Raw genomic sequence first — 12,326 nt, 5'->3', positions numbered from 1 at the left:
CCTAATCACTGCTATCAACCTGTGGGAACGCTCAGGATGAGGGTTTGAGTGAAGTGAATACAAATTACAAAGTTTTTAAGATGATATATGATCCTTTGAGGTAACATTATGATTAAAGCAATATTTTCTTTATCTGTCGAATTTCGTGTCGTGTACTTGATGCTACCATACTTGATAAGTTCATATATCCAATCTTTTGTTTGAAGAACTGTTTTGTTTTTTGGAAATTCCTCACTCACTTCAAATAACAAATTCCATCGTGAACAATCAAATCTCATAATTTGCATATTTTGTATTTACTTGGTAGCTGCTGCTGTACTATTTCGGTAAAGTATAAATCCACACAACTTGCTATTTTTAAGCTTTTCCTAAACTAAAACAGAGACAAATAACGTCATTCAGGGGAGAATATGTTTTAAATAAGTTATATTTTGGCTTTTGGTTTAGGTAAAAACGTTTTAATAACATTAAAATGTCGGGTTATATAAAGGTTATGATAACGTTTTTAAACGTTTTGTATGAAAACACACTACAGCAATATTTTTTAATGTTTTCAAAAAATGTTATTGTAAACTATTTTTGCAAACATTTTTGCCAAATATTGTGTCAATACTTAAATAACATTATGTTAAAATATTTGAACCCAGGAAACACAAAAATATTCTTTAAATGTTTTTTTCAAAACCTTTTAATAACATTTAAATGTCGGGTTATATAAAGGTCATGAAAATGTTTTTAAAACGTTATTGAAAATATTTTGTGCAAACATTTTCGAAAAATATTTTTTCAACCCCAAAATAACATCCTGTTTAGAATGTTTTGTATCAAGTTTTTAAGACTGTTTTTGGAATATTATTAAAACGTTTTTATACCCTTTATATAACCCGACATTTAAAGGTTTTCTGTAAAACATTTTTGTTTGCTGAGCAGTAGATTATCAAAAATGTTTTTTAAGGTTATGAAAACGTTTTATACTCTTAATATACCCTTTATATAACCCGACATTTAAACGTTTTCTGACAACCTTTTATAACCTTTTGCGAATGATGTCGAAAACGTTTTGTGTTTGCTGGGATACCCACTATTTGCTGTTTTGCTACCCATCAGTATACTAATTTTCAAGAAAAAGCACCCAAAAAGCGCATTGGTCTCCACTTAAAACCTACCCATTGATATACAAAAATCGCTGAAAAGGTACCCCAAACCATGGTACATCCCCGTATACCTTCAACGAGGAAGAACCCCTCTGGGTGACAATTATACATCGCCCTAATAGTGGTGTAGGTGCTACACTATAACTCTCAAATAAGCCACCAAATGACGTTGGCTAATCTTGGGACCAATAAAGAAGGCCATCACTAAATAGAATGCTTGTGTCTAGAAAGTTTAGCATGATTTCAATCGAGAGAATGTGAGTCTTAGACATCATTGACTTCAAGATCCAGGTGTAAAAAGTAATGCTGGTCAACCTATTGATTTCCTAGTCAGTGAGGACTGATTTTATCCATCATAACTGCCACTTGAGTCTCTTCTATGAAGAAAAGAATGACGTTTTCCTAAGACGAGGTTTGTACACATCTCTATGGGACTTATGGGTTATTTGCCGTCGTTTTATCTTTTCAGTTTCTGTTTCCGTATCCGTATCAGTTTTTGTAAGTCATTGTTATTCTGAAGTGGTAGTCTCCCAGGTGTGACCAATTTTTTATTCTAGCCTTTTGTTAGTTACTGAAAATTTGAAGCTCGTGAATTTCAGTTTTCGTTTTGGTAAGTTATATTGATTTTTGACATAAAACCTTGAGATGTGCGGTTGGGTGCTAATCTAGACAAAAGAAGAGTCTAAATTTTACGGTCCTAAATTCGCGGTAAATTGTACGGCTTCAATTGACTTGTGTTTGGTGTATATGCACTTACGCCTAGGCGTAAGTAGTTCGTAAAAATAGTCTTGCATTGAAATATATACTAACCATGTTGCCAAGTTATAAGCAAAAGTCTTTCATATTGGCGATGAAACGAGCGTCTGAAATAGCCAAATATCTCCCAATGAGGCGCGTACAAGTGGCGATTTGGTAATCATGTTTTATATTGAAATGCAATACAAAAGAATTGCATTGGAGCAAAGATAATTTATTCAATTCATACGCAAGCTAATCTGATAATTGAATATATGAATACAAAACCCACCCAAGTCCATACGTTGGCCAAATTGAGTTAAGCATGGGAAATTGTTGCTATACAGAGGCCAGTCATATGTATGAAAGAACAACTCAAATTCATCATCTGTGTCTATTGAGCATGTGAGAAATAGCATGTATGAAAAAACCACCCAATTCCGTGATTTGAGTCTTGTAACACATTGATTGAAATCCAGTATGTATAAAAGTCCACTTGTAACACATTCATTGCTGGAGAGTGACTTTTGAAAACAAATGGGTTTAATAAAGGAACGTGTGTGATTTATATTACATGGCAGAATGCTTATCAACATTATACATACCTGTGTGCTTTATTTTGTATTATCTTACTAGTGGTAATCTCATTCCAACGTTGTTGTCTTTGTATATGATTCAAAAAACCACCCAAGTCCAAAATTTAAAATGAACCCTACAAAGTCCCTGAAATGCTAATCGTCATACTTTATACAGTTTAATCCACTCATTTGCACGTAAAACTTACCACATTGACCAGGTAAATCTAACTGAAGGAATTAAAATGATACACAGGTTTTTCTCTCAAAATCACTTCCCATGGACTTGGGTGGGTTTTGTATTCATGTATTCAATTGGTTGGGCCTATATGCAAGACTCGGGTTTATTTTAAATGCTTATTTTTGTAGAGCTTATTTTCAGTCATGGATGATACTGATAAATTTCACAAGGGGGGGAGGGAGGGAGGGAGGGAGATACTTGAGACTGAACAAATGAGAGTGGGATGGGGTGAGGAAGAAAGAGAGGAGAAGGAGGGACGGAAAGACTAGAAAGAGAAGAACTCGAGAGGAGAGAGCAGGGACCGGGGAGGGGGGGGGGCAGGAGGAAGCAAAATAGGGAGATAGACATTGATATGAGGGAAGGGCGACACTGTGGCCCTGCACAAGTGCATTGGGGTGCGACAGGCTCATAAGCGGACCTTTTGTGATTTAAGGGCTTATTTTCAACGTTTTTACAGAAAAAAGTGGACTTTGTCATTCGGATTTAAACTATGTAAAAGCTGCCGTTTATTATTATTATTATTTTTATTATTATTATTATTATTATTATTATTATTATTATTATTATATTATTATTATTATTATTGTTGTTGTTGTTGTTGTTTTTGTTGTTGTTGTTGTTGTTGTTGTTGTTGTTGTTGTTGTTGTTGTTGTTGTTGTTGTTATTATTATTATTATTATTATTATTATTATCATTATTATTATTCACGCGCGACATACAAAACATATATAGTTTCGAAAGTAAAAGAGCAAAGGAGTTTAAATTTAAACACAGATTTGGTGAAAAAACAACCATTTTGTTGATAAAATTATAAAAACCGATTTTTAAGCCCGATTTTTGAAACAAAATTTCAACAATGCACTTTTTTTTAAATCTTGAAACTACTTCCGTTCTAGGGACAGATATTGATCTTCTTAAAAAATATGTACCCAATATAAAACAAAAATGACATTAGTTGAAATGAATAGTTGAAATGAATAGTTACGACACTATTACTAAAAACATATCTGAGACTCGATAGACCCTTAATAAACACTGGTACAAAACTATTTCGTATTTTTTACCCTTCCAACATATTTTTTACCCTTCCATCAATAACTCAGTCTATACGTCAATAACGTACTTGGAGATATATCGCGTATTCTGGTCGAATCAGGTTATATATTGTTCGTAATTAAGTGATAGATACTATGGATATACGAGTGGATATTCATACGTAGTGGTAGATAAAATGATTAAAGAGTTTAACTTCAACACTACACTATTTTTCGCTCACCTGGAACGTTTTCACTAGTTCGACTAGCGTCTTCAGCAGATGGTGATGCTGTGATGATATTTATGACGTCATCAGTGAGAGATATCCCGATTGTAGACAAGATATCATCACAGCATCACCATCTGATGAAGACGCTAGTCGAACTAGTGAAAACGTTCCAGGTGAGCGAAAAATAGTGTAGTGTTGAAGTTAAACTCTTTAATCAGATACTATGGAGTCTTTGTTAAAATTGAGACATTTATTTATGGGTATTTCACCTGCTCACTTGCTAATGAAAACCATTATGTAACTGTCGTGACTGAATAACAATAATTCACATTTGGTGCTACTGTGCATTTTCCATACAGAGGTATTGATTTTTAGTTTTGTTCATGCCGGTATACAAAATATAATGTAACGTATTGAAGAATTGAGTTATTACATAGTGACAATAGTGCCAGGTACCAGAATATAATAGTTATAGCAGGTGGTGACCGCATTGCATTCTCTAAATTCAGTAAATTTTCATCGTCAACCGTGTAATTGAATGGGATTATTTTGAAATTTTAAAACGCTTCAAATATCACAAACAAATAGGCCAATGTTGATAAATAATATAAATACAAGCTAAAACCGTTGGGGTTCGATAATGAACCCCACAAAACTAACCGAGTATATGGAAAATGCCATACGGCCGGGCCGTTTCACAAGTTGCCGGCTCGATCATGTCATCCACCGCCTGAGTTATAGATATATTTTAGATACTTCATCTGCGTACCTAACTCAAGCACAATCTTTGTGCTTGCACACTCTCTGTGCTTGAGTTAACTACTGTCACGCGATGTATTAAACTTTTTTTTCCTATTAAACTTTCATTGTCAATTGTCCGTTGTTGGTTATTAACCTTGAAAAATTACTCCCAACGTTCAAACAATTTTAAAGTCAGCATAAAGGTTAGCATTACATTATTTACGACACCCGAAACGTTTCATGTATCCAAGCACTTTATGGGCCTCGTCCATATCAATACGCTGGCGAAGTTACGTAATAAATCCGATTAACTACCATAGCAATAGGTGAAAACAATTTTGAACATATCGCGCTGCACTACAAGCAGATTGAACTAATCACCTGTGTATGTCTGCAATCATAGATTGAACACAATACTGGTCTTTTCAAAGATGCTCCTCTTACAGGTGCTAGTGATTAGCATGATATGGTTCAATGCAGAGGTACCGCGTGAAAGTATCAGTGCAGCGCGGTATATTCAAAAATTGTTTTCACCTATTGCTATGGTAGTTAATCCGATTATTACGTAACTTCGCCAGCGTATAGGAATTAATAATGTTACAAAACCTTTGTACTTATGCAATACCACGGATTTGAACCGAGCCACTGTAGTGCATAGTGGGTCTTGACATGGCGACACTTTAATACACGCCAGGTATTTAAAAATCTAATTTAAGCAATCTATTTGAAGTATCAAAGCTCCTTAGTACTATCTTTAGCGCTAATGAAAATTAGATTACATAGCCAGTGTCGAATCAAAATCCACAAATCCACGTGGATAAAATGGCCCGGTTTTCCAAAATACAAATTAGCTTTTCCTCTATAAACACTGTTGCTCTTCAATCGATCTTGCATAATAAAAGTATCGTGAGTAATTTGCACTTAGGCAATCGCTTAAATATAGAAAGTGCGTATGGATAAAATTTAATCAAAGCCTATGGGCTTAAATTAATCAAAACCGATTAAAAAATAAGTCAAGTACTCGAATGTAAGTTCATACGTGCTGGTGATAAACAGTTTCTAAAAATTAAACTGACTTTAAGCATAACAAATTCAACTAACCTTGAATTTTCGATGTATGACACACATCTTCATCAGGAGAAGTCCTATGACGTATGGACTTGCCCTTTTGTTGACCATTGGCGACTTTTAGTCGTATGAGGGCGTTGTATAATAGAAGTGGACTGATTTGTCTCTCTGGGTTAAGTAATGAAGTGACGTAAGATATGGTTTTAACACAGGACTTGCTAAGTATAGTCTAATCTGCGGTTACTGGAACGTGTCGGTGAAAGATTTATGTATTGATCGTGTAGTAGGCGGGAAAAGGTAGCTTTTTTAAACATGATATCTGTACTTTAGTCACGTAAGATTTGGTAAGGTATTACTTTCCTTGTTTTTTTTTTGATGTGGTATAAATATAATAATGATGTTATAGCTTTTATCTGAAGAAAATGTATATCAAAAGGTTACTTTCTTAGCACACACAAACAAGCAGGGACGTCAATCCATTCCAAAAAGTGGGCGACCCCGTGACGGACACCAGACATTCCTCGTTGGCCACTTGCCCATCGCAAAATACTCTAGCTATTGTATTTATGCATAAAACACCGATTTGTCGATTTGTATTAATTTGTGCACTATAGATAGATTTTCCACATCTGATTTTTTCAGTGACCATAGTCCCTCTGTTTGCTAGCTCCCCAAGTGAACTGCTGACTTTGGATTGCGGTTAAAATGTGTAACACGCCGTCTATATGGTAACCGTCTGATTTTCTGGCCCACAAAAATTTGCCATGATGCAATGCACGTTTAAATGGATCTGGCTTGTGGAATTTGCGGCGCTTTGTATTGGTGAAAAAGTTAAACTTTCACTTGGTGCGTGGAAGTGCGCATGCTTGGTGCTTGCGGTTAAATTAGATTAATAACAAAAAGATTGCAAGTATGATTGACAGTGTGTGTTAGGAACAAAGTTTCCAGTCGAAATCCTTCTCAATATTCAAAGTACATGTCGATTTCTTACTTTACTCGGGGTGACGCAATCAATAAAACGGTAGATCCCCAAATCAGAATTGTTCAATATGTGAGTCCTCATTATAATTATGCCATGATCATTTGCATTAGATAATATTCGTATACTTTACTTTCCTATCACTAATTATATAAACCGTTTTTATGACCAATTATTGAATGCTTTAGGCCTACTTGTGATACATCTGTATAGTTTCGATGTCAACTGAATGCGTTCATCATAATTAATAACATATCTTTTATTTATCGAAAATCGACTATGGTATAGTCAAGGGGAACACACAGTGGTGGATCTATAGCAATCAGGGGAGGCAACTTAAGGAAAATGTAAAGGATGGAAGTCTATATATTGATGGAGAGTTGGAGAGAAAGGTAACACAGCTAATAATTTTACGTTGTTAAAACGTCGTCTAAAAGTTATATAAAGTGGAATAAACGTAACATATGGACGTTGTAAGTACGTAAATCTGTGAACTCGTATTCGTGTAGTGAAAACGTTATTCTCGGACGTTAATGTAACGTCATTTTGACGTTGTTTCGACGTCAAGTTGTGAATGTCGAAACAGCGTCACTATGACGTTACATCTACGTCTGGGAATAACGTTATCACTACATGAATACGAGTTCACAGATTTACGTTACTGCGACGTCCGTAGATTACGTTGTATTGGGATCATATCAGGCCATTTATACGACGTTGTAATAACGTGCTTTATACGTCGAAACAACGTTATTATTACGTAACATTAGCATCCGGCAAGAACGTTATTTCAACATTAGTACTAGTTTATAAATTCGCGTACTATCGACGTCCGTATATGACGTTGTAAGGTCAGCTCATGACTTTGAAACCCCGTTACTTAAATATGATATCTATACTATAGTCAGCATTGGGTAAGAGCATACTTTTCTTCGTTTTTTAAATATGGTTTAAATATCATAATGATATAGACTAGACCTTAGTAGCTTCTATCAAAACAAATCGATGACATTTTTTTGTTATTTGTTATATCAGTGCATTACCTTAGGATCCGGTCCGGTTCGTTTGTATTTGGTTAACATATCCTTGTCTTAAATTCTAATTTTATGTTTTTATTCACTGTGTACTTTTTATGTTTATTCCAACTTTGTGCAGCGTTTGACAATACAGTGATGTGCATGCATGCATATGGATGTTAGTTCCTATATCGGTATGTGAAGGTGTGAATGTATTTTATATATAATTGGTCATGCTTTCGTATTTAGAACAGAAATCTTTTCGTCTGCTTGTCTCATGCCCGGAATCAAGAGCAGGATGACGACGTTACAGTAGCTAAAGACACTAGGATCCACAACATGCTCATCTTTCTAAGATCCACAACATGCTGATCGTTCAGGGCACAGTTCTTTAACCCCAATACATTTTGTACATTCATTGAATGGCATTTGAAAATTTGAGTACAAAAACTCATACTCTGCAACTTGAAGTCAAATTTTGCACTATGGTTGTTTAATTGAGGTTATTGGAGTATGACATTGGGATGAGGCTATTGTGGTCCATAGTGAGAAGAATGATCATGTTTGATGACGTTATCGCCAAATTTACCGCTCAGTATTCACAGGTGAATATTCCTATGAGCGCGCCACTTCACCATGGTCCCCGTTTGGAATTTAGATCATGCCACCAGACCGTAAAACGGCCGTCTAATGGAATAGCATTCTTCCTATGTTGAGCATATTAGTGCATGGCGCTATGTGTTTGGGGTATTATATTGCTACATTAGTCGAGTCAATGGTTTTTTGGGATCCTTACACCTCAAATAGTAAAACTAAAATTGGTTCCATTTTTCTATATACCCCCTATGATTCCCACGAGGGGTCAAAGGTCACAATGGGGCCAAAACTCAAAAATATTACTATCATGTTGTAAATGTAATCTCAAATTAATCCTCCCATAGCTAGAAATAAACAAAATCAACAGCATATTGTTAGTTCAGGGATTATAACGTCGAGTAAGTTAAATGCCAAAAATTTCAAACACAGAGGTCAAATTTTAAAAATGATTTGATTTCATCGAATTTTTTCTCTAATTACTCCCTTAACATTAGAAATCTCGAACATTATACTTATTCACAATTTGTATTGCCATACCCCTTCAGAGTTAATCATGGAACCAATGTCCAATAGAAATATGTACATGTATATTTATTTCATCCTATCCCGAGGTTATACATTTTCTCAAACAAATCAATTTCCTATTTCGTTAGTCGAGAGAAGTAATTTGAGACAAGACGCGATTCAATTGGTGCATTTTGAAAATTTGGCCTCTGTGTATGAGATATTCGGCATTTGACCTAATTTACTCCTGAACTAAGCACCCTAGTGTAATATGACAATTGACTTTGTTATTCTTAGCAATATGAGGAACAATTTGTATATTACAACATGATAGAACAAATTTTACGTTTTGCCCCATCATGACCTTCAACACCTCGAGAGAAACATAGGGGGGGGGGGAGGGGAGGCATAAAAATGGAACCAATTATAGTTTTATCATTTGAGGTATAAGGATGCCAAAAATCATTGGCTCCACTAATGTAGCAAGACCAAATGCTATCTCAAATATCACTACATAGCGCCATGTACTACATTCGCTTATTTACGTCAAGAACGTACTTAGAGATATATTGTAATTTGCGCATTCTAGTTGAAATAGGTTATACGTGCTACAATTAAGTGATAGATACTATGGAGTCTTTGTCAAATTTGAGACATCTATTTATGGGTTTTTCATCTGTCTCACCTGATATCTTTAGCGCTAATGAAAGCCATTATGTAACTGCCGTGCCTGAATAACAATACTTACATTTTGGTGCTACTGTACATTTGTCATACAAAGGTATCCGTTTTTAGTCTTGTTCATGGTCGTGTACAAAATATAATGTAGATAATGAAGAATTGAGTTATTGCATGGTGACAATAGTGCCAGGTACTAGAGTATACTATAAGTTATAGATCTATTAGGTATTTGACCTGCATAACTAGAGAAATTAATCTTTTGTGCGTGACTACTGTCACACGATGTATTATACTGCTGTTTTGTTCCTATAAATACATTTTCATCGTCAATGGTTGGTTATTTAAATTGAAAAAAATCCTCTAACGTTCAAAAATTGTTAAAGTCAGCATAAATGATAGTGTTTCAGATTTCATTATTCGGATGATGTTAAATTTATTCCAGAAATAACATACATGAGTAAGTTACTGGGTGAGAATAACATTGCTTTTAACTATAGACTGCATGTTCCCTGGCTAGAATCCCGGTAGAGCAGTTCTTTTTTTACTTTGATTTCATTTTAACTCGGTTTGTATTTTTAATCCTAATATTTTTGTTTTCACCATAATAATCGATTTCGGTCAAATTTCAGTTTAGTTGTTCTTTGCCAAAAATTATGAAAATATTTATAATATTAGTAAACAATTGTAAGGAAAGTTTTGTGCTCATTTAAAGCAGAAATAATGAGGTAAAATTAAATAAAACTCTCGGGCTAGTGTTCTATGGGGATTTAAATGATCTTGTCTATGGTAAGTACAAATCTCTGACATTTTTGTTTATATCTCAGTGCATTATCTTAGGATCAGGTCGGGTTCGTTTGTACTTAAATTCCAATTTTATGTTTTCTTAGCCGTGTACCTTTTATGTTTATTCCAACTTTGTGCAGTGTTTGACAATACAGTGACTTCCCCTTTCTTTCTTCTTTTCTTTCCCTTTCCTTCTTTTCTTTTTTTTTCTTTTCCCTTTCCTTTTTCTTTTCCCCTTGCCCTCCAAAATGTCCCCCAGATTTTTCAGGGTGGGCGAGTCGCCCACCCGGCTCACCCCTAGCTGCGCCACTGTCAAATAGTAAAACTAGAATTGGTTCCAGTTTTCTATATACTCCCTATGATTCCCACGAGGGGTCGAAGGTCATAATGGGGCCAAAACTCAAAAATAGTACTATCATGTTGTAAATGTAATATATCTCAAATTAATCCTCCCATAGCTTGGAATTAACAAAATCAAAAGCATATTGTTAGTTCAGGGGTTATAACGTCGAGTAAGTCAAATGCCAAAAATTTCATACACAGAGGTCAAATTTTAACAATGGTCTGATTTCTTCGAAATTGTTCTCTAATTACCCCCTTAACATTAGAGCTCTCGAACATTATACTTATTCACAATTTGTATTGCCATACCCTCTTCAGAGTTAATGTAGCCAGTGTCCAATAGAAATTATGTACATGTATAACCTTTGACTTGTTATTTCATCCTATCCCGAGGTTACACATTCTCTCAAACAAATCAATTGCCTATTTCGTTAGTCAAGAGAAGTAATTTGAGACAAGACGCGATTGAATTGGTGCATTTTGAAAATTTGGCCTCTGTGTATGAGATATTCGGCATTTGACCTACTTTACTCTATAACTCCTGAACTAAGCACCCTAGTGTAATATGACAATTGACTTTGTTATTCCTAGCAATATGAGGAACAATTTGAGGTATATTACAACATGATAGAACAACTTGTACGTTTTGCCCCTTCATGACCTTCAACACCTCGTGAGAAACATAGGGGGGAGGGGAGGCATAAAAATGGAACCAATTATAGTTTTATCATTTGAGGTGTAAGGATGCCAAAAATCATTGGCTCCACTAATGTAGCAAGACCAACTGCTATCTCAAATATCACTACATAGCGCCATGTACTACATTCGTATTTACGTCAAGAACGTACTTAAAGATATATTGCAATTTGCGCATTCTACAGTGCAACAGAGCATAAATGCCCAAAACTGAATTTTGGACAGATTGACACATAATTTAAAATCTAGATTAAAGTGAAAGATGTCACTTACAACATATTTTGATCAAACTCTCGTTTTAGTTCATTTTCATATAATTAGCATAATAAAAAGAAATGTATGAAAAAAATGAATTTATTTTTTTTCGTCAAAAGTAAATATGTTATAAAAATCAAACTTACAAGAAAGATTGACTCTTGTCAAATCCTACAATTCTGTCAGAGAAAAATTGCATATTTGTATTTATTTTTTAATTAATGGACATAATATTGATTAATTAATTTGCGATAATAAATATTTTTTATGATTTACCATAATTCCAAACATGTCAAGCAATATGTCAAATTAAAGCTAATGAAATGCTTTATAGATTTGTCAGAGCACATTTTGCAAAATGCATTTAGTATTTTAGTTACAAAATTCCAAACATTCTATTCCAATTTTTGGCTATACACGCACAGGAGCTGTTCTTTTAAAATCCGCGCCTAATAAATAATGAGTCTTTCATCCTATTGTCAAAGTACTGTGTTCCCTGCAGCATTATGGAGTGACCAGGTCCTTGAGTGTGATGGTTTTGTAGCAGATGACAGTGCTCATTCAAGCCTATCAAGGCCATTTAGTAGCAACTTGCTGAATAGCTGGGCATTATCAGCTATCAAAGAGATGCCTTATGCAGCTGCCAATCACAGTAGAGGTTTGATAACATTTTGTTAAAAACCCAAAAGTGATAT

Source organism: Amphiura filiformis, chromosome 8 (genome assembly GCF_039555335.1).
Source record: "Amphiura filiformis chromosome 8, Afil_fr2py, whole genome shotgun sequence".
Taxonomy (NCBI): Eukaryota; Metazoa; Echinodermata; class Ophiuroidea; order Amphilepidida; family Amphiuridae; genus Amphiura; species Amphiura filiformis.
This window is presented reverse-complemented; position numbering follows the sequence as displayed.